Here is a 21,831-nt window from a genome sequence, read left to right on the forward strand (position 1 = left end):
GCGGGTGAAGGAGACAGACATTCCCAAGACTACGTTCAGGACTCGATACGGGCATTATGAGTTTAGAGTGATGTCTTTTGGGCTGACCAATGCTCCAGCAATATTTATGGATTGGATGAACCGAGTGTTCAAGCCATTCCTCGACCTGTTCGTGATTGTATTTATTGATGATATTCTGGTCTATTCACGATCAGAAGAGGAGCATGCAGATCATTTGAAGACGGTACTTAAGGAGCTCCAACACTAGAAGTTGTATGCTAAGTTCTCTAAATGTGAATTCTGGTTGACTTCAGTAGCATTCTTGGGGCATATTGTTGGAGCTAATGGTATTCGGGTAGACACACAGAAGATTGAGGTTGTCAAGGCTTGGCCTAGACCTACGACACCTACTGAGGTACGTAGCTTTCTGGGACTAGCAGGATATTATCGGAGATTCGTAGAGAAGTTTGCTTCGATTTCAGTGCCTTTAACAAGGCTAACTCAGAAAGCAGCTAAGTTCCAGTGGACCGACGCTTGTGAGCAAAGTTTCCAGTTGCTGAAAGATAATTTGACCACGACTCCAATCCTAACACTTCCTGAGGGACCAGATGGCTATGTTATTTATTGTGATCCCTCAGGCGTTGGGCTAGGCTGCGTATTGATGTAGCATGGCAAGGTTATAGCTTATGCCTCCCGGCAGCTCAGAAAGCACGAAAGGAATTATCCTACTCATGATCTGGAGTTAGCAGCCATAATTCATGGTTTGAAAATATGGAGGCATTATTTATATGGCGTGCATGTTGATATTTACACAGATCACAAAAGTCTCCAATATATCTTTAAGCAGAAGGAACTGAATTTGCGACAGAGAAGGTGGCTAGAGTTGCTGAAGGATTATGATGTTGATATTCTATACCATCCAGGGAAGGAAAACGTTGTAGCAAATGCACTTAGCCGTAAATCTATGGGTAGCTTGACAGATGTACAACGAGCACGGAAGGAGATAGTCCGTGAGATTCACCAGTTAGCTAACCTTGGAGTCCGTTTGGCTGATTCTAATGATGGCGGAGTTTCTGTAAGAGGAGTTGCTGGATCCTCTATCATAGAAGAGGTAAAGAGACACCAGTACGAAGACCCTGTTCTTGTACATTATAGAGATGCAGCTCTTCAGAAGGAGGAGACCCCATTCGAAGTGGCATCTGACGGAGTGCTACGATACAGAGGCAGATTATGTGTACCTGAGGTTACAAGGTTACGGTAACAGGTTATGGGAGAGGCACACTATGCCCGTTATTATGTTCATCCAGGGTCAACGAAGATGTATCATGACCTCAGATGCTTGTATTGGTGGGATGGCATGAAGAAAGATATAGCGGAGTTTGTTGCTCAGTGCTCGAATTGTCAATAGGTTAAGGTCGAGCATCAGAAGCCTAGTGGATTATTACAGGAGATAGAGATTCCGACTTGGAAATGGGAGGTAATTAATATGGACTTCGTCACAGGTTTACCTCGCACTCCGCGAAGATATGACTCTATTTGGGTTATCGTTGATAGGCTGACAAAATCAGCCCACTTTCTTCCAGTCAGGGCTACTTATTCAGCTGAGGACTATGCTAGGTTATACCTCAAGGAGATAGTGAGACTTCACGGGGTTCCCATAACTATTATCTCCGACAGAGGAGCCCAGTTTACAGCTAACTTCCAGGAGGGATTGGGGACACAAGTGAGTCTTAGCACAGCATTCCACCCTCAGACTGACGGACAGGCTGAGCGTACTATTCAGACACTACAAGATATGTTACAGGCCTGTATTATTGATTTCAGAGGTAGCTGGGACGACCATTTACCACTTATCGAGTTTGCTTATAATAATAGCTACCATTCGAGTATTCAGATGACACCGTATGAGGCCTTGTATGGGAGGAAGTGCAGGTCACCTATTGGCTGGTTTGATGTTGGCAAGACTAAATTAATAGGCCCAGACATGGTTCAACAGGCTGTTGATAAAGTGAATCTTATTCAGGAGAAGTTACTGGCAACCCAGAGTCGACAGAAATCATATGCAGATAATCGACGTCGACACTTAGAGTTTCAGGTTGGTGATTAGGTGTTCTTGAAGGTTTCACCCATGAAGGGTGTCATGAGATTCGGCAAGAAAGGGAAGCTAAGCCCGAGGTACATAGGGCCTTATCAGATTATCCGTAGGGTAGGCCGGGTTGCCTACGAGTTGGACCTACCGTCTGATTTGGAAGCAGTAATCCAGTCTTTCACGAGTCAATGCTTCGCAAATGTATAGGCGACCCTTCCAGATTATTTCCCGTGGATGATATCCAGGTGACGGAGAAGTTTTCCAATGAGGAACAACCTATAGTCATACTTGATCGGCAGGTCAAGAGATTGCATTCCAAGGATGTGGCTTCCGTCAAAGTATTATGGCGAAACAACAATAAAGAAGAGATGACTTGGGAAGCCGAAGAGGAAATGAAGAATAAGTATCCTTACATGTTTAGTTTGAGAAGAAAGGAAAGCTTAGCTCGAGGTACATTGGGCCGTTTGAAATCCTCAAGCGTGTGGGGGAGGTGGCTTACAAGTTGTCTTTACCTCCGGGCCTATCAGATGTTCATCCGGTATTTCATGTTTCGATGTTGAAGAGGTACCATGACGATGGTTCGTACATAATCCGTTGGGATTCGATTTTGTTAGACGAGAATTTGACTTATGAGGAAGAGCTTGTTGCTATCTTAGATAGGGATGTTCCCAAGTTGAGGTCCAAGGACATAGCCTCTGTGAAAGTTCAGTCGAAGAATCGTCCGATGGAGGAAGCCACCTGGGAAACAGAATCGTATATGCGTAGCAAGTATCCTCAACTTTTCGCCGAGTCAGGTAACTTTTTATAGATTCCTCCTCCTTGTCTGTTTGAGGACGATCGGTGTTTTAATTGGTATCTGGTGTAACGACCCTTCCAGTCGTTATGGGAAATGTAGGATCACCCCCACCAAATAGAACCTTTCCAAGGGTAGAATGAGCTGATAGAAACTCGATTGTGTAAGCCTAAGAGCTGAAACTTGACTTGTTTGTGATTGTTGTTTAATTTTATTGAGTCTGTCGGGGGGTGACGAAGGAAATTAGAACTCTGTTTTCAATTCTGAGGCCATGGGTGGATTCGTATGATGTTTTTTTTTATCTATGTACATGTTTAGTTTGTGTTTGTGAGGCCTCGGATGAAATGTTGAGTGAAAGGGTGGAAAACTAAGCAAAAGCTGAGCTCACTGCGCAAATGGCATCGCTGTGGCGGTGTGTCCATCGCCGCCAGCGGTCAACCACTTTCCATGTGGCCATTGTGGCGGGCAATGACATCGCCATAGTGATATATGGCACGCTATAGCGGAGGTCGGGTTTCACTTAGTCCGCTATAGCGGGAGCGCTGCAACGGTGAAATGACCGCTGTAGCGGTCGATGAAAAATAGTAGCCCATTTTAAAAGACTTAGTCCCACATTCTTTATTCATAAAACTCCAACACAGTTCCCCACAAGCACCTAGGGTGAAATTCCAGGCTAGGGCAAGAATACTCTTGAGAGGTAAGTCTCATTCATCCCCTTCAATAATTCCGTATCATCTTTATGATTATCATCCATTTTATGGGTCTTCTGTTACACCTCGAAAAATTTTCCGTTCATGCACAGTGAATAGACTGACGAAGGGCACGACGTATACGATGTTTTGATAAGTAAGAACTAACATTTGATGATTCTAAATGAGATTTCAAAGACATGTGAGGTAGGAGACGGAAGATGTTAAAGAAGGCAAAGCATATGTTGGGTTTTGGAAAGATTTACGAGTATCGAATTAATGGTGGCTTAATGAAGTTTTGGAGAAGAGTTTTAATGTCCCTTAGATTGTTAATGAAGTATTAAATAAGTGTTAAGAAGGTTGTATAAGGATTGGAGATCAAACGAAACGACGAGGACAACTTCGGAAAAACTGTGAGTTACACGACCACCTTATACGGACCGTGGAATTTTATACGGACCGTATAAGGGTCCGTATAACCCAACAGCAAGAATGTCTTCCATGGTGGTGAACCACGGACACTTATACGGACTGTACAACGTTATACAAACCGTAAAAGTGGTCCGTATAATGCCCGGCGGACTGATTTAGTTGCAAGTATAAATACATGTTCCCACTTTTATTTTCTCATTCTTTCCACTTCTTCACCTCTCTCAAGAGTTCTAGAGGGTTCTAAATATTTCATCAACACAAATTCAAGACAAATCAAAGGTTCATATCATAAATCTAAGTGAATCAAGTGTAAGAAACCCATTAAAGTTCATCCAAGGCAAGGAATCCAAGTGAAGGTGAAAACTAGGGTTTTGCTCAAGTAAGGAGTTTCCACCCAAGGTTCATTCCTACACAATCTAAGGTAAGATTTATGGTATTTACATGTTGTTTAAGGTATTTGAAAGTTGAAACACTTGGATTATAGAAGGAAATAGAAAAGGGGTTACAAATATGAGAATAGTGACATTTTTTAGTAGTAGCTTAATGTGAATCATGATTCTTTGTATGTTACGAGTATGGTTATGTTATAAATGATATTAAGAACATAGGAGAAACATTATATGGGGATGAAGGTAATGTTGTACTATGACCATGAATATGGATGAATTGAAGTGGAATTGTGAAATGAGGGTAATGTAGATGAATGAAGATTGTTAGTTATGATATCGTGAATGTTATTATAAATGTTTGGGAGTTGATATACAATATGGGGAAAGTTGTATAAACAAAGGAAATGCTGCCCAATTTTCTCTAGCTTTAGTAAGCAAGTTCATATAATCGATTAGCTAATGTGAATACGAATTCTCTTGAAGGTAGAAACGTGAGCGTTGAAGGAGAACAATCAAGCGATGGAAATTGTTAAACGAAAGAGGTATGTAAGACTAGTCCTTTCTTTCTAAGGCATGACTCTTATGGCATGAATCCTCTTATCTTTCCATGATTTTCCTACGTATTGGGAATTATGAATATACGAGTATAAAGAGCTTCATACGAGATAAAGAAAAGAGATACGTTACGAGCATGACAATACCGATGATGGATCTAAGTCTAGAAGTCCTAAAGCTCATGATACGATATTCCTACGAAGCTAATGACCCTTACATGATTCCTATGATATTATTTCCCTACCTCTCCATGACTTTCTTACATTATGGGAACTATGAGACAATATTGATAAAGAGCTTCTTATGAGATAAAGATGAGAAATATGTCATGAATACGATAATAATGATGATAAGTTTAAGTCTAGAGATTCTAAAGCAAGATATGATGTCTATGAAGTTGATGATCCTATTTACGATCCCTTGATGTTGTTCATGGTGTACACTCACCTTAAAATGTTAGTTCCTTCAAGGCGAGATATGATGAATATGATTACTCCATAATGTAGTCGGGGGTTCTCGACCTTATGTCACCCTGACATTGTTATAGATTGTCTATAAGCTCTAATACATGCTCTATGCTATGTTATGATAAGGTTATGATATGCCTATGATAAGTATGATGAAAATAATAGTGATAACGATGACGATGACAACGATAATAGTGATGATGATAATGATGATGATGATAATAGTGATGACGCCAAAGATGTTTATGGGCTTTTATGTATATGTGCCTATGAGTGGATATTATGAAACCTCGAGCTTATATGGCCGGGTAGAATATATATATATATATATATATATATATATATATATATATATATATATATATATATAATGCGTGTGCACCACTGCATTTGGGTACGGATAACACTGAGCCTTGGTAGGGCCAGGTACGGATATCACTAAGCCTTGGTAGGGCCAGGTACGGATATCACTAAGCCTTGGTAGGGACAGGTATGCATAACACCCAGCTTTATTAGAGCTGGTTACGTAAGACACCGAACCTATATGGTCGGGTATGATACTACTATGTATTCTAATGTATGAAAAGCCCGAAAGATATGTATGTGATATTGTTGAGCCACTACGTGGCCGAATACGGATAATGTTTAATGTGTATGAGCAGATACGGTATTATGATATATGTATGATACGATGATGTATGCGTTACGATGATACGTGTACTATGATTATGTAATATATGATATCGGCATGAAGGGTATACTCCCATAAAAGTTACGCAGGTTATATCTTCATCTTATGTCTCATGACTTCTCTATTATGTTCATTTCATTCATGCCTTACATACTCAGTACAATATTCGTACTGACGTCCGTTTTGTTTGGACACTGTGTTCATGCCCACAGGTAGACAGGGAGGCGATTCAGATTATAGAAGCCGATAAGCAGACTTTTGAGAGCCCTCCATTATTCCGGAGGTGTCATTGATTTACTATTTTATGTACATGTATGTTTTGGGCACGACGGGGTCCTGTCCCATCCATATGTCTAGTACTCTAGTAGAGGTTCGTAGATACGTATGTGTGGGTAGCATAGTCTCACGATGTTATTGTGGTATGTATATTGTTTTGACAGCCGAAGGGCTTATGTACGTAAGGTAATTATGTTTCCAAATGAAAAATGATTTTTCTATGATTTGATTATGAATTTGATGAATGAACGCTTAATGAGTATGATAAGTAATAGAACGAGTGGTGCTCGGTGGTGAGCCCCGGGTACCCATCATGGCCCCTAGTCGGGTCGTGACAAAAGTGGTATCAGAGCAGTTCAGTCCTAGGAAGTGTCTACGAGCCGTGTCTAGTAGAGTCTTTTTTATGGTGTGTTGCGTGCCACATCTATAAACAAGAGGATACAGGACATTTAGGATGGTTACTCTTCTTTCATCTCTGAGATCATGCGATAGAGCTCAGCCATAGGAAATGAGATTCCTTGTACTAACCCTTGATTGCAGCAGAAGAACGGTAATGATAGAAGAAAGTGATTGATGACATTGAAAGTTACGGAGGTAAGCCCCTTCGTTGAGGCTACGATATCGAAATATGTATTTATACGTTAATGGATTGGTTGTCATAAAGGTAAGTCAGTGCTCATATGATAGAGAAATTGATTAAATGTGTCTCTTGATGGTAAGTTCAGTTATAAGTTGTGCACTATGCAAATTGAATGAATCAGAACAAAGGTAAGCGACGGTACGAAAGATGTGTGTCGAATAGAGTAAGAATATTGAGATATGATTGAAATGTAAAGATGAAGGATGAAACAGAAAGTAAATAGGAAGGGATAACAGGGCATATCGCTAAAGGATCAGGTACATCTCGAAGCGTGATATATGAGGTAAGTTTCGACATCTTTGTGCTTTTACTTGGAAGTGGGAGCCCTGTGTGGCTGAGATATGTCGTACAAATATATTGGCCCTGTGAGGCATTGCTGGTATTTGCTGCTTGCAGGTTTTGGGATAGTAAGGAAATATAGAGGAAACTCCGCCAAAATTTTCCTAGAATCTAAAGGAGATAAGATATAAGCTTGTAATAGGTCCTAACGGGAAAAGATGTTGTGCAAAAGTAGTAATGGCAATTATAAGAGCGACATTGAGACGGTAAAGAGAAATGCTAGAGTAAATTAAGGAGACTGGTAGTACTAGAACATGACATTGAAGAGAAAGGGGAACCCCAATAGAGTGTGATACTGAAGTATTGATTGGATGGATAAGTGCAAGTAAAATACGACAAGTCTATTTGCAAAATAAAGTAACAACATGACTGAGGCAGGGGTATAACGAATGTGAGTCCATTGGTAAAACAACTTATATGGTAAGTGTAATAGGGCTGATTAGAAAGAGTAACAGGTAGAGTATGCTTACTTTGCGGGGTTTATTCTATTTTATAAGCGGGCTTGCGAATGAGATCGAGAAGTGTCACCCTATAGAGTTGATTATGATCAGGGTATAATGAGAATGTAACAAGAATTGTAATACAAAGTATAGCGAGGAAACGACTAAAGATGTGACATGTTCTACATGAATAAAGAGTGAATGCAAGTGTGAAACCAACAAGCGAGCCATAGGGCAATAGATGAGAAAACTTATAAGACCTTGTTAGGGGAAAGTCCAGCATAGGGGTTCCTCGATGACAGAAATGATAGCAAGCAAACTCGAAAAAGGAATCAGAGAAAAGTGATATGACAAAGTAGTAGTAGTTTGTGATTTGTATAATCAAGAGAATGAGTGATATCTTTAGCTGGAAGTAAAAGACCAAGACTATGGAAAGATGAATAACGAAATAAGAAGATTGATAGGAGAAGGATCAACACAATAAGGACGAGAGAGGATGATCAGAATGAATAGAATAAGTTTTGGAAGCGAAGAATGGGTGGTACAAAGGTAGTATATTCTAAAGGACAAAGCGGTACTAAGTTAAGAATAGGGTTCCTCGTGCGAAGAATAAAGGATTGATTATAAAACAGGAGGAAATAAGATAAATTGAGGAGGAAGGAATGTAAAGGAATAAGAATGGGAATAGAAAGAAAGGAAATGCGCCGCAAAGTACGCGCGCTTAAGAAGTAGTCATGTTATGATTAAAGGAAGATGCATCTCCTACGAATATCCTATACCAAGTTAGAACGAGTAAAGTATATGAAGTAATGAGTTGAAAAGAAAAAGATGATCATGTCACGACCCGACTAGGGGCCATGACGGGTACCCGGGGCTCACCACCGAGCACCACTCGTTCTATTACTTATCATACTCATTAAGCGTTCATTCATCAAATTCATACTCAAATCATAGAAAAATCATTTTTCATTGGGAAACATAATTACCTTTACATACATAAGCCCTTCGGCTATCAAAATAATATACATACCATAATAACATCGTGAGACCATGCTACCCACACATACGTATCTACGAACCTCTACTAGAGTACTAGACATATGGACGGGACAGGACCCTGTTGTGCCCAAAACATACATGTACATAAAATAGTAAATCAATGGCACCTCCGGAATAATGGAGTGCCCTCAAAAGTCTGCTTATCGATTTCTATAAATCTGAATCGCCTCCCTGTCTACCTGTGGGCATGAACACAACGTCCAAACAAAACGGACGTCAGTACAAATATTGTATTGAGTATGTAAGGCATTAATGAAATGAACATAATAGAGAAGTCATGAGACATAAGATGAAGATATAACCTGCGTAACTTTTAAGGGAGGATACCTTTCATGCCTATATCATATATTACATAATCATAGTACACGTATCATCGTAGCACATACATCATCGTATCATACATATATCATAATACCGTATTTTCTCATACACATTAAACATTATCCGTATTCAGCCACGTTGTGGCTAGACAATATCACATACATATCTTCCGGGCTTTTCATACATTAGAATACATAGTAGTATCATACCCGACCATATAGGTTCGGTGTCTTACGTACCCAGCTATAATAAAGCTTGGTGTTATGCATACCTGGCCCTACCAAGGTTTAGTATTGTCCGTACCTGGCCCTACCAAGGCTCAGTGTTATCCGTACCCAACTGCAATGGTGCGCGCGTATTATATATATATATTCTACCCGGCCATATAAGCTCGAGGTTTCATAATATCCACTCATAGGCACATATACATAAAAGCCTATAAACATCTTTGGCGTCATCACTATTATCATCATCACTATTATCATTGTCATCGTCATCGTTATCACTATTATCGTCATCATACTTATCATAGGCATATCATAACCTTATCATAACTTAGCATAGAGCATGCATTAGATCTTATAGACAATCTATAACAATGTCGGGGTGACATAAGGTTGAGAACCCCCGACTACATTATGGAGTAATCATATTCATGATATCTCACCTTGAAGGAACTAACATTTTAAGGTGAGTGTACACCATGAACAACATCAAGGGATCGTAAATAGGATCATCAACTTCATAGACATCATATCTTGCTTTAGAATCTCTAGGCTTAAACTTATCATCATTATTATCGTATTCATGACATATTTCTCATCTTTATCTCATAAGAAGCTCTTTATCAATATTGTCTCATAGTTCCCATAATGTAAGAAAGTCATGGAGAGGTAGGGAAATAATATCATAGAAATCATATAAGGGTCATTAGCTTCGTAGGAATATCGTATCATGAGCTTTAGGACTTCTAGACTTAGATCCATCATCGGTATTGTCATGCTCGTAACGTATCTCTTTTCTTTATCTCGTATGAAGCTCTTTATACTCGTATATTCATACTTCCCAATACGTAGGAAAATCATGAAAAAATAAGAGGATTCATGCCATAAGAGTCATGCCTTAGAAAGAAAGGACTAGCCTTACATACCTCTTTCGTTTAACAATTTCTATCGCTTGATTGCTCTCCTTCAACGCTCACGTTTCTACCTTCAAGAGAATTCACATTCACATTAGCTAATCGATTATATGAACGTGCTTACTAAAGCTAGAGAAAATTGGGCAGCATTTCCTTTCTTTATACAACTTTCCCCATATTGTATATCAACTCCCAAACATTTATAATAACATTCACGATATCATAACTAACAATCTTCATTCATCTACATTACCCTCATTTCACAATTCCACTTCAATTCATCCATATTCATGGTCATAGTACAACATTACCTTCATCCTAATATAATGTTTCTCCTATGTTCTTAATATCATTTATAACATAACCATACTCGTAACATACAAAGAATCATGATTCACATTAAGCTACTACTCAAAAATGTCCCTATTCTCATATTTGTAACCCCTTTTCTATTTCCTTCTATAATCCAAGTGTTTCAACTTTCAAATAACTTAAACAACATGGAAATAACATAAAGCTTACCTTAGATGGTGTAGGAATGAACCTTGGGTGGAAACTCCTTACTTGAGCAAAACCCTAGTTTTCACCTTCACTTGGATTCCTTGCCTTGGCTGAACTTTAATGGGTTTCTTACACTTGATTCACTTAGATTTATGATATGAACCTTTGATTTGTCTTGAATTTGTGTTGATGAAATGTTTATAACCCTCTATAACTCTTGAGAGAGGCGAAGAAGTGGAAAGAATGAGAAAATAAAAGTGGGAACATGTATTTATACTTGCAACTAAATCAGTCCGCCAGGCATTATACAGACCACTTATACGGTCCGTATAACATTGTATGGTCCGTATAAGTGTCCGTGGTTCACCACCATGGAATACATTCTTGATGTTGGGTTATACGGACCCTTATACGGTTCGTATAAAATTCCACGGTCCGTATAAGGTGGTCGTGTAACTCACAGTTTTTCCGAAGTTGTCCTCATCGTTTCGTTTGATCTCCAATCCTTATACAACCTTCTTAACACTTATTTAATACTTCATTAACAATCTAAGGGACATTATAACTCTTCTCCAAAATGTCATTAAGCCACCATTAATTCGATACTCGTAAATCTTTCCAAAACCCAACATATGCTTTGCCTTCTTTAACATCTTCCGTCTCCTACCTCACATGTATTTGAAATCTCATTTAGAATCATCAAATGTTAGTTCTTACTTATCAAAACATCGTATACGTCGTTCCCTTCGTCAGTCTATTCACTGTGCATGAACGGAAAATTTTCCGAGGTGTAACATTTTCAATGGTGAAATTAGTAATAGTAACCTTAGAAATTAATAAACCTTCTATACTTGATGTGTTATGGTTGTTATCACTTATTTATCATCTAATGTCTTGGGGTAACTCCTCTTAATCATGAATTGCACCCTTAGAGCCATGAACTAAGTAAATTGAGACCTAGGGTTCTATAAAAATGGTAGCTTGACCATGGAAACTGCTTGTAGTTGGAATGTTGATGTAACATTGTTATAGTTTGATGATTAGTGATTACTAAGGCCTTGTTAGGTTGTTTTACACCTAGAAAATTATTCACCCATTGGAATGGGGTAAAGGGAAGGGTAATCTTGAATTGGTATTTGTGACTAGAGTAATTGTGACTCATTGAGCCTTCGATTTCTAGACTTTGAGCTTTCCAGGGCTTTAAGGAAGGGAAAAGCTATAGCGGAGTGATTCGCGTTGTTCCAGCTCTACGTTCAAGGTAGGTTACGGTCTACTTGAGTTAGACTTTGATTAGTTGACTGTATATGTTGTGAATTCTATAGGAGAAAGCATTTCTAGTCTTCATGCATGATATTGTGTGCTAGAACTCCTATATGTGATTTATTGAGTGACTGTGTAGGCTTCGTGACCCTATTCATATGTGTTGAATCTGCAGTTGATGTTGTTGTCATGAAAAGTTAAAATGACCTTCTCGGTGAAATTGTGATATGGAATGATGATTCGAACAATGATAATGAGAGGTTAAGAAATACTATTATGTATAGATATATGGAAAGGCACAAATGTGGCTTAGAGTATGGGCTCGTGGTCCGAGGTTCGTTCCGAAAACGAGAGATACATTAATATGGCCCGTGTCCGAGGTTCTTTTCAAAGCGGAGGTTTATGCTCGGGTCCGATGAGTATCCGAAACGAGTGGTACATGGACACCATGGGTCCCCTGCAGGTCATGACTACTGAGCAATGACATCAGTTTGCATGTGTGTACAGTGAGTATAGTTATTGTGGTAGACTTATTCCCGTCTGTGGTTCCTATTGATTTGATTTCTTGATATTTTGGGTGACATGAGTGTTGATTATCCGTGGTTGACTTGTTGTGGTTTATTTATTTCATGTCTGTTGGCTGGCTGTTTATTCTATTGATTTTATGTGATATGCATGATACTAATCTTAGTCAGCCTATGATATCTACCGGTGCATAGTATTTGTACCGATACTACCTTGCTGCATTCTTTTGAGTGCAGATTGTGATACAGAGACTGCTACCCACCCTCACATCTAGCGTTGAGGACGTTGCTAACAGATTTAGGGTGAGCTTCTATCCATGCAAGGCCGCCCAAAGATCTTCCTCTTGTGATGTCTATTTCCTGTTCTGGACGTTATGACTATTTGTTAGACAGATTTCATTCCTTAGACATGTTTTAGATTAGAGTCTTTGTACGGTGACTTTCGGATTTTGTGGATTTTGTAATATTTAGAACTTCCGCATTTACTTCACTATTTTTATGGCATGACTTATTTTGATTATCTTATGCTTGAATGAGTAATAACTGATAAATTTTGCCAATATAAAAACGGACTTGAATGAATAGATGACTTATGTATTGGTTCGCCCACTAGGAGTTAGTGTGGGTGCCAGTCACGGCGTGTTGGGTCGTGACACAATGTTTTCCTAAACATAAAACAACGGGTCTACAAAGTTGATGGCATGATACCAATACATGTAAAATACATGTTACTTGTACTACATGAAGAAAATGTCATTTTAATCAAGGGAAGAGCCGAAGAGGTCATTTTTTTTCTTCCTTTTCCAGCTCTGAACATAAATTATTTTTCATTACAGCAATGAGAAAATGTTTTGAAAACATAAAAAAGAAACAAACAAACGATTTTTTAACTGACAAAGTCATTGCCATTCTTCAAAATTAGTAAGATAGAAAATTTTGAGAAACCTCAAATACAATCCTCAAGATTCACACACATGAGAGTGGGAATAGGCAATTAAGAGAACTTGCCAGGCAAAACGACTCTTATATAGTTTCTAGAAAGGTCATCAAAGCTTCTTTTTTTGATAGTACCATTCTGTCCAGACGTCCTTTTACTCTTACATGAAGAGATACCGAGTGTTAAATATATGATAGCATGGGAAAAACCTCTAACTTAAAAAAAATAACTTGTCAAAGAAATTTTGGGGAACTACATACTCCGTCAACTCTTAAGCAAAAGAAGTACTCAGTTGTAGAATTCCATTCCCAGGGAAAGAATATAAATAAAAAAAAACTGCATACCATAAAAAAGCAATAGATCATAAAAAGGCTGATGAAAGTGTTTTATATCATAAGTACCTTGCCCCTTTAGTTTGTGGAAGACGATAATAGACAACATAGTGACCCAAGTCTTGAACAGTAGCCCTAGAATCACCAAGGTAAGATAAATTTACTTTCTTCTCAAAGTGCCTTTACTCAATTGCTGATAAAGATCGTCCTGCTGCAGCTCGAAAAGGAAAATGGCAACAAGAAACTTCAAATAAGTTAACTGGGGCATATTATTAAACAACTTGGAAGCATAATTCACTTCAAAATTAAATTCACTTTTCATATCTTAGAATTTCGTAAGAAATCTATGTTTGCACTAATTAATTCGTTACAAAGATCAAATTCATCAAAGAAAGACAATGTATGTACAAATAAGACAGTTACTAACATGCATGTAGAAATCATAGCTAGAAACTATACCCAAAAGCAGAGAAAACTAAGATACACATACAAATTGTGATTAGTTTTAATATAAAGCAAGACCAAGAGAAACAAGGAACTGAAGAGATCAATAGGATAGGAACTCTAAGAAAAAATCGGAGCATACATCTTAGCTGATCATAAGAATGAATTTCGATCAGTGAAGTTATTCCTGATTCTCTTAAGTTGCAAGTGAGTGAGAGAGTATATATTCTCTGTTTACATTGTAATATATAGTACACGTGTTCCATGGAGAAAAAGATGATACATGTGTCTCACAATAGTACTGTAAATTGGCCCAACTTCACTGTACAATTTAAACGGCTTTTCATACAATTTATTAGTGCCATGTTCAACCTTGTTGGTCCCTCAAACTCTCACTTCTAAATAGTAGAAAAAATAGAAATATATTGATTGATTGATATACATATATAGAAAAGGCTTGTTTCGACGTGTGTGCTCCCCATCCTATAATACCAATCTAGGGGCATTTCTGTCCTTTCAGTGCTTCATTATAGCTTACGTGTCAATTAGAGGCGTATTGAATGGACACTTCATCTTCCGTTCTTCTCTTTCACCGCTCTCCATCTCCTTATCTCTGCCATTTCCTTTTCTTTGGTTAAAACCCTATAATTCATTTTCTCCTTAGTTATTTTTGTTGTTGAATTAAAACTTGTGAAATCAGTTCCATCATTTGTGTGTATGTCTTTGGGCCTCGAAAGAGAAAGGGGTTAACAAACACCAGAACATTCGGGTTTTATGCTAAAACTATATGAAAGAGCAAAGAGGCGAAGTGCAAAATAGACGTGGACGAAAGGGTAGTTGTTACACCCCGTGGTTTCGTATTTTGAAATTTATAAGTATCGATGGTTGTTTTAAGTAAGGATACTGGAGTTACCTTCAAGGATATATGAGATTATATGCACCAACCTTATGGTTACGAGGATTTGAGTTCATATAATAAGCTATGGAAGATTCCGGGATCAAGCAAATCGAAGAAAATAAGTTTGTTGAAAATTTGGAAAACGTTGACAGAATTTTGGGTCAACTTTGGAGGGGTATATCTCCTAGTATATGAGGAGTTTTAAAGTGTTTCCAAAGCCTAAAATGAAGATTTTCAAGTCTAGCTTCCAACGTAACAAACCGCTCGTCGATACGATATCGGAGTAGAAAGTTATGGACGTTACAAGTTAGGCTGACAGCGCAGAAACGCGCGCTACAGTAGCTGCTACAATGCCATCGACTTTACCCACCTATAAAAGGGTCAAGTCCCCTTTTTTTCATCAAAAATCAGATGAAAAATTTCAGCAACATATAGGGGCATTTATCTCATAAAAAAGTTGAGAGAATTGAGTGATTCTAGCTAATCAAGGCTCGGATGGTGCATAGTTGTGACTATAACATCATTTTACTGTAGAGTTTGGCTTAAATTCAAGGTGGAGAAGTGAATATATAGCAATATTATCGGGAGAAAGGTATGAATCTCTTATTATTAATGTTAATTTTGGTTTATTTACGGAGATAGAACTGTCAAATAGCCATATAATAGTTTTGATGGTAGAACTATGGGATAAACCCTATATGGGATGTTTATGGAGTATTTTGGTATTGAGAATATTATGATTGATGTTGGTATTTTTGTTGTTGTTGTTGATTGTTGAATTGAGATTTCGGGCTAAGCATATAAACAGGGGAGATGTTGCCGAAATTTCGGCAGATTCTAGAAAGATTTATTTGAAGGATTAAGACAAGCGTATAAAGGTGAGTCTAACAATAGTATAAATTTTCTTGAATATAGATTTACGAGCCTGGGAGGATAAGCGTTGAGTAGTTAAAGTTAAGGCGACCAAAAAGGTATGTCAAGGCTAGTCCCTTTCTTTAAAAAGGCATGATTCCTATGTTATGATTCCATAAATGTTTTCATAACCTCCTTGTTTTCAAAAGTTAGAAGTTCATGATTCTTAAAAGTTTCTTATGATACTAAGGATGAGATGTTTTCTATGACGAACATGATGATGATGATGATTTTCTTCTAGAAATTCCGAAGCTATGATTTAAGGGCATTATGAGATTATTGAGCCATTCCATGAATCCCTTAATCTCACTTATTGTTAATGGTCTCACCTCATGTCACTCATTCCTTCGAGGTGAGATATAGCGAAGATAATGATTCGATTTTCAATGTTATCTACGTTTATGATCCTCGAGACTCCCATGACATCGTCGACTTCACCTTACGATAGTTGATCTTCTGAGGAAGGATATAGTGATAACGATAATGCTAATTATGATGTTGACTTCATTTATGTGTTATTTTTATGTATATGTATGTATGTATGCATTGCATCCCACTGATCAGTTGGGTATAACAACGAGTCCCGAAAGGGCTGTGTACGGATAACAACGAGTCCCTAAAGGGGCATGTACGAATGACACCGAGTCCCAAAAGGGCTGGGTACGAATATGATAGATGTATGTATAGTAAATGTATGCGAATGCATATGTATGTATGTTGTGTATGGATGTGTATGAAATGTTTTTTTCCTGTAGACGAGACGAGGATCTTCCGCAGTAGGCTGCTTTCAGGTAACAGTTTTGATTGGTGAGCTTCACTTCTTCCTGGAGCATTGCCAAGTTTAAGTTGTATATGTATGATTTTTGTGCGGAGCATGTCGGGGGCCCTGTCCCGACTTATATACTTCAGACATGTTCATAGAGGCTTTGCAGATAGTTCCTGTGTATAGCTCAGTTATGTTGTGTCGATAGTTATGTTGGCATCGTAGCCCATTGCACATATATTTATGCATGATATTATGTTCATATTTAGCCCTTAGCCTTATTTTTACCATTCGAGTCATGAAGGATGCAAGTTATAAGTTGGTTCGCTCAGTTCTCATAAGGTGCTGGGTGCCAGTCACGCCTTACCAAGGATGGGGTGTGACAGTAGTAGATGAAAATAGACTCAAGCAAATAAGGAACAAACTCTGGAAAGTTTTTACTTTCTCTCTTTTGTTCTCTATCTGATCACTCTTTCTTGCTTTCTCTTTGCAAAAAACTAAAGGATTATCATGGTGGTTTATGCTAAGGTACTTTTTGTTTTACAATTTATTTTTGTTTTCTTGATTTTTTTTTTTGTATACATCTGTTGAATTCAATTCTTCTTTGTGAGTTTCTTATTTTTTCAGTTAAAATTTGAGTGTTTTGTTACCTTTAATAAATGGGTTTTTTGTGTTTCGACCTGAAAATTGATCCTTATTGATGTCTATCTCTCCTTTGTTGATTCTTATGAGCTAAACAAAATATTAAATGCCCTCAAACCAGATTAATTTCAATATAGCACAAACAGTCAATAGATTGCTGGCCTTTCTTTTTGGTTTCTCAATTTCATGTCAATGATTGATTTCTTTGCCATTGGAGTTTCAATTTTTATCAAACTTTTTTCTTTTGATGTTGTCATTGGTTTATTTTCTTCCATCTTTTTCATTTCAGTTTTCACTTTGCGATGAGGTACTTCTCTGTTCATGCCTCTGTTTTCCATCCTTTCGGACTCCGGTAAGTGTTGCTCTTCTATTTGCTTCTATTTTCTCTGTTAGCTTTTACCTCCACATAGATGCATAGGATGATTATCACGATGATCTAAAACAAGTGTTTGGGATAGCTAACTATTTGAGCCTCCTAAATTTAAAATCTTTTTTCTCACTTAGGAAAAAAAAATTGTTTTATTGTTATTGTCTTGTGACTGATATGTAGATGTCGAACTTCTCAAAGGAAGAATTTGTGCACATACTCCGACGTCGGAGCATTGGTTTCTCTAGAGGAAGTTCGATATACATGAGAGTCAGGCTGCATAAATGTGGACGATGGGAGGCTCCGATAAGGCAATATCTCAGAAAGAATTGATATCGCTTATCCTACCATAGCTTAGGCATATCATATTATCAGTGATATAGCTGTCTAAAGGCTTTCTTGGTATTTTATCATGTCACTATACATTTGACTGTAAGATAGTAGCTACAAGGTTTAATGATCAAAGCTCAACTTTCCCCTGCTTTTTACTTTATGTTGTTTACACTTTTAACATTGACTGGACTTGGGTCTTTTGTTCTTGCTCAGGGCGTAGACAGGGCCACTATAACATGCAATTAAGGGAGGTAGTATGTTTAGGATTTCCCACATATTTGGATTCCATATGATTGTTGCCTCTTTTTTGTGCTGTACTTATTGTGTTGAAAGACATATTTTCCCATCGGCATAAAGGTGGAAGCCATAATCTAGATCTGAACTGGGGAATAGCCTCCTCAGGTTTAGTTGATGACCAGCATAGGTGGTCTTCTTGTGTCGATTGTAAGTTTTCTAACACCTGCTCTCCCATGAACAACCTCATCAGTTGTGCACAAATCATATGTATATGAAATGCACGACTAAAATCAGCAAGTGACTCAGATGTCATATTCACCATAGTGCTTGTTAATTACATCATTGCATTACCAATTATAAGATTACAGTTTGAGGTGGTTGTTAATCTATTGGTGTTTTGGATACCCATCCTTTTTTCTTGGTTCTAACCTATTCTGGATCTTCTTTATCATTATTTTGTTCTTCAACTTTCATTACTTTAGCTTGCTCTGTAACTCTTTTCTTAAATTACAGTTGTCTTTTTCGTTTCTTTGCGTATGCTCATAGATTTTTAATAATAGTAGCTATGTTGGAAACATGAAGCATATATTATTTCTCACCATTGTCATGCATCAGCTTTCTTTAATTATATAAGTAAACCACAATACTGAGCCATCTTTTAAATAATATGTCGTGAATTAAATTTGAATTTTCCTACTTAAAACTCAATTTTAAGATTAAATATTTTAGATTACTTAAATATTTTAGATTACTTACACTCTTTTGTACTATCATGTTATTTATAAAAATGTCCCGTGAAAAGAAACTGATGCATCGAGCACATATAGATCAGGTGGCATATATAAATTTGTGTGACAGCTGATGAAAACAGGGTTAATGTAATTATTTTTCTAAACTAAAAAATTTGGATTGATATATATGCCAAAACTATCAACATTAATTGGTCAGTATAGCTACCATGATGTTTCGGAATTTGTATGTTTAGTAGATCAATGTTAGTGTTCTTCCTTTTTTTATAGTGAGAGGTTGATATTTTCTTCAGAGTATTCGGTAAATTGTCTTTCCAATCAGTTCTGAAAGTTTTACTTATTTACTTTACAGCCAGATCTGAGCACATCAACTTCAGATGTTTGTGTTAGCGATTGAGACAATTAAGCCTAAAAAATATAGATGGGAGCTACTCAACTGTAATAATGTTCGTCCGTGTTGGTCCCTCAAACTCTCATTCCTAGTAGCTCAGTTGGTTGACTACCTGAACTTTCACCCTGTTGGTGAGGGTCGAATTCCCACATTGTAATCCCTCCCTATTTTCCCTTCCCCTACTCCTATGTAATAAAAATAAATTTAAAAAAAATAGTAAAAAAATAGAAATATATTGATAAAGGTCAAAAAATTGAGAAAAATAATAAATGCCAAGGGAGGCCATAGAGAGTTGCCACATCACTTTGTCTATGCCTAGCTTTATTATATATACTAGTAAAATTGTCCGCGCTTAGCGCGGTATTAAAAAATCAATTTTACGAATTAATATTTTTCTAATATTTGAATAAACATGAAAGATCTCATTGAATTCACAAACTAATCTTAGATGTTAAAAAATATTGTAACATTTTACAAAAGGGAAAAACACAATAATAAGAAAATCATCCAAGATCCCTTCAGGGACATGATCCGATAAAAAGAAGAAAAGGAAATAACCAGAAGCATGAAATAATGCTTTCATCAGTAACACGAGACCAAGAAGAAGAAAATGCTCAGCAAAATTTTAACAATTTATATCTAGTAAGCCTTGAGCATATAGCTTTACAAAGAAATTCTTGACAACCTGATTTAAGATTTTGTTGGGTAACATTATGATGTAGGCCATAAGTCCACCAAACAATGTATGGAGGAACCTGGTTGAGTACCAGTTCCTTTATGCAATGCAGTAAGTAAAAAAGACACTATTTTTACTATGGAAAACTCCTTGCTCAAGGGATTAAAAATCACGATCTACCCCGGTAGGATTTCAACTCCAATACACGAGCAACTTCAGATTACAACCTATCGTAAGCTAGGAACTAATCCCATAATCCCTCAACCCTTACAATAGTGGAAACCTAGGAACTAACTCCTATAGTCCCTCAACCTTTGCAATACACCTATTGCAAACACCTCCACTTGACTAACTCTAGCTAAGGAAACTAAGGTTGACTACCTCTAGCCAAACCCAACTAATACACCTTAGACTAAACTAGCCAAGGGTACCACTTAATAGATTGACAAGTAAATTGCCTAACAACTACTAAGAATTTGAAATACCTACAACAGCTTCTTATAAGAGAGAGTAGGTTTACAAGTTAAAGCACATGAAACAAACTAAGAGAATAAAGCATCTTCAGTGTTGGAAACAGAACCTTCAGTTTGTGATTAGCTTTTTTGAACACTTGGAAAGTCTTGTGACGGCTGCACCTTTTGAGTGATTTTTAGGTTTTCTAAGTGATACACAAGATGTTGCAACATGTTGTATATATAGTGGGAAGCGTGTGGGATGGATAAAGACCACTCATTCAATATTTGACCTAAAGCATGGGCCAACTCAACTGTTGTACTTGTGTGCAGTGAGTAGCTCAGCTTTACAGTTGTCTCTGCTTACCGTGCAAGATGCACAGAGAACAGATCACAGACTACAACGACCCGTCTGGTCGTTATAGTCTTTTCGGCATTTTCGCCCCTTTTTGAGCATTGGTTAGCTCACTTTTGACCTGAGGGGACCGTTGACATGCTTCTCGAGGGGTCTAGACTTGATTCGGATGACTTTTTATGAAATGTGAGCTTTAAGCGAAAAAAGGGTTGACCCAAAGTTGACTTTTGGGTAAACAGACCTTTTTCGAAAATTCATCTATTCCGAGTGGTTCGGATGGTTGTTTAGAACTTGTGTATATATCTAGTTCAGTTCCAAATGCACTCGGATGCATTTTGGGACTTCCATTGGGATGTTGGTAATAAGGTGTCGGGGGTGGACTCGGTCAACGAGACTTCCGTTGGAAATTCCGAGGCCACGAGTGCATTCGTAGCATATTTTTGTGTGGGTCTGTGTATGTGGTTTGTGAACAGATGGCCTTGAGAGTAGTTTGAGATTTCAGTTGAGACTTAGAAAATTTATATGGGAATCTGGTGCCTGGTGTCTACCAATGCGGCACCGCTGTTGCGGTGGGATGGCCACTGGGGTGGCCAAGTGACTTTTGGCCCAAACCGTCCTGGCGGCCTGTGATGGCGCTGGGGCGGTAGCGCTGTAGCAGCCCCACTACCGCCGTAACCATATCGGTCATGTTATTTCATTTAAGTGTGTATTAAAAGTCCTTAGTCCATTCATTTAATACTATTAAGAAAATAGAACTCTTG

The 21,831-nt window shown here is 37.8% G+C and overlaps 2 long non-coding RNA genes across 2 annotated transcripts; one reads left to right on the plus strand and one right to left on the minus strand.

The window, feature by feature from the left end:
• Window positions 1-8,791: 8,791 nt before the first annotated feature.
• On the minus strand, window positions 8,792-14,653 carry LOC132618696 (uncharacterized). The gene is made up of 3 exons (XR_009574262.1): window positions 14,438-14,653; window positions 13,921-14,062; window positions 8,792-9,017 (listed from the first exon to the last, which is right to left on the minus strand). It is a non-coding gene; the product is annotated as an uncharacterized LOC132618696 (long non-coding RNA).
• Window positions 14,654-14,876: 223 nt separating this feature from the next.
• LOC132618695 (uncharacterized) lies at window positions 14,877-18,365 on the plus strand. The gene is made up of 4 exons (XR_009574261.1): window positions 14,877-15,785; window positions 16,109-16,164; window positions 17,800-17,862; window positions 18,061-18,365. It is a non-coding gene; the product is annotated as an uncharacterized LOC132618695 (long non-coding RNA).
• The last annotated feature ends 3,466 nt before the right edge of the window (window positions 18,366-21,831 follow it).

The sequence above is a fragment of the Lycium barbarum genome, chromosome 11 (genome assembly GCF_019175385.1).
Source record: "Lycium barbarum isolate Lr01 chromosome 11, ASM1917538v2, whole genome shotgun sequence".
Classification (NCBI taxonomy): Eukaryota; Viridiplantae; Streptophyta; class Magnoliopsida; order Solanales; family Solanaceae; genus Lycium; species Lycium barbarum.